We start from the raw sequence: 2522 nt of genomic DNA, 5'->3' as shown, positions 1-2522 counted from the left end.
TTTTATGGTTTGCAGTGTGCTATTTCGGGTATTATGCAGGGCAGCCAGGCTTCCGATAGGAGCAGTGGTATTAGAGTTGTGGTTATGCTCTTCGGCATAGAACAATCATGCTGAGAGGCTTAGGAAATTGGCAGCTCGAATAAAAGCCAAGGCATTAAAATCAATTATGCTCCTTGTGATGCAGTTTGGATGTAGCTATGGAGATGAGCTAAGTATTTTATTTTATTTCATTTTTGTTGCTTTTATTAATTGAATCTACTATGTCTGCACGATTGTTTTCAAGAAGGTACTTAAGTCTAAAAGTTGAGTATAGGAAGCATTTGTTTTAAGAGAAACAAACACAAATTTGAATAAATTAGGTCTTTATATACGTACCATTATTAGTAGCTAACTTAAGAGTATGATTTAGCAGATGGAGTAAGAAGCAAGAAATAGAGAAGAAGGAATAGGATAAAATTCTCTTCTATCATTGTAAGGAAAGTCGTAGAAGCATTAGAAAAGCTATGAGCACATGTAGGTAAAATTTGAGAAAGAAATTCCTTGAACCTCCTCCTTGGTGGCAATTTGAGCAGGCTTTGGTTTCCTGAGCTCTGCTTTTTGGTCCCTACTCATTCCTCTACCTCAGATATGAACTGCTGCAAAAATGAGCTTGGGCTAGAACTTGGATGTGCACATTATCATTCTGTAACATTTGTGGAGAGTGCAGCTAATTACCTAGACGTGTTTAGCATTTAAAACTGGTCGATACAATTTCCTTTCCTCTGCTCCAGATATGAGTTGGTCTCCTGTCCATGGCAGAGAAGAGCTAGTTGAAATTTGAACATTGCTAGAAGTCCCCAAATGATAGGATGTTCCTTTATTTGCTTTTGTAGACAATCTATGGTTGGAGAGGAGTAGAGTTCAAGCATATGCAGAAGTCCTTGGAAGAGGACTTCTTGGTATTGGGTATTGGTATTATCCTTACCTTAGGTTTTTGGAGGGCAACCTCTCTTTCTCTATCCCCCTCGCGGTCACCTCCCCATGCGGCTGCTGGTAGCCACCCCCCCTTTAACCACCAACCACACCCTCTCTCTCTCCCTCTGAACATCTGTAGTCGCTGTGAGGTACCTTCTCTCTCTATCCTTCATGCAGCCGCTAGAAAATTGTGCACAACCAATTTTCTCTCTGTGCTCACTCCCTACCAGCTGCCTATCATGGGCCATACACACTACAAAAAAAGGGGGAGACTTTGCTCAATTCAGTTGATGCAAATTGTATCACTCTCCCTCGTCTGCATGGCGCCCACAACCACGAATCGAATACTACGCGTACTGGCACACACACACACACACACACACACTAGTTGACCCTGTAGACTGTAGTGCATGTCCAACACATGCACTGACTCTCTTTTTCTCTCACTCTGCCCCTTGCTGCTGCAATACAGGTGCGTACACACCCACTCCCACCGCCACCAACAATATGATTGCAAGTTTTCTATGCTCACTACCATTACTTTGCAACAACTGATTTCCCGTTTAGGCCTTTGCCACCCCGCCATCTCCTTCCCCATCTATAACTTCATGTTGTTGCACCCCTAGGTCCTTGATCCTTGTACGACTTGTTTTGATACTGGATTTTTCTCTTTGTTACTGACAATGAACTCAGATGGGGATACCATGTGTTCATCATGTAGTACCCGATTAGTATTTCATGGAGCCTTTACTGGAGAAATCAGTACTGAACAGTTGAAGGACAATGGCTATGAATGGGTAATTCTTGGCCATTATGAGCACAAAACGTTCTTGGCAAAAAAAATGAGTTTATTGGTAACACAAGGTTGCTTCTGGACTATCACAAAACCCAAAGGTCATTGCTTGTGCATGGGTGAGGAGAAATTGGAAGAGCGTGAAGCTGGGAAGATGTTTACTATTTGCTTTGAGCAATTGAAAGCATTTATCAATGCGGTGCCGAGCTGGGACAACGTTGTGATTGCTTATAATCCGGTGTGCGCAATTAGCACTGGCAAGGTAGCAACACCTCTACAAGTTGAGGAAGTCCATGCAGTCATGCATGTCATCCATGGTTGGATGGGGGAGGAACCGTTTCTTTCGATGCTGCTAAGACTATTCATATCATTTATGGTGGTTCTGTGAATGGAGCCAATTGTGAAGAGATTGCAACGAAAGAAGATATAGATGAATTTCTTGTTGGCGGAGCCTTGCTTAAGGGTTCGGAATTTTCCACAATTTGTAACTCGATGACAGCCCACGAAAGCATTTGTTCAATTCTTTTCTAGCATAGTTTATGGCCACATTTTGTGAGATAATGAGGAAAATGCTCTGTAGACCAATTGTATTCTTGCATGCAGCATGTAGCGATGTGCAAAAAGTTGAGACCATACTGTGTGCATCTCTTCACCACTTCTACAAACTTCTATCCTTCGTGGGAGTGACATTGTGTAGGAGGAGGTGAATTTGCCTTTTGATTCTCGCCACTTGGATAGGAGGTGGGTTGTCCTGTAGACTATCAAGTCCCTTGAT

General features: G+C 42.5%; 1 pseudogene; it reads left to right on the top strand.

Moving 5' to 3' along the window:
• Positions 1-1637: 1637 nt before the first annotated feature.
• LOC147442700 (triosephosphate isomerase, chloroplastic pseudogene) lies at positions 1638-2278 on the top strand (annotated as a pseudogene).
• The last annotated feature ends 244 nt before the right edge of the window (positions 2279-2522 follow it).

This window comes from Adiantum capillus-veneris, chromosome 14, assembly GCF_014529385.1.
Source record: "Adiantum capillus-veneris isolate H3 chromosome 14, ASM1452938v2, whole genome shotgun sequence".
In the NCBI taxonomy this organism is placed as follows: Eukaryota; Viridiplantae; Streptophyta; class Polypodiopsida; order Polypodiales; family Pteridaceae; genus Adiantum; species Adiantum capillus-veneris.
The sequence above is the reverse complement of the archived record's forward strand: the minus strand, read 5'-3'. Positions and strand labels throughout refer to the sequence as shown.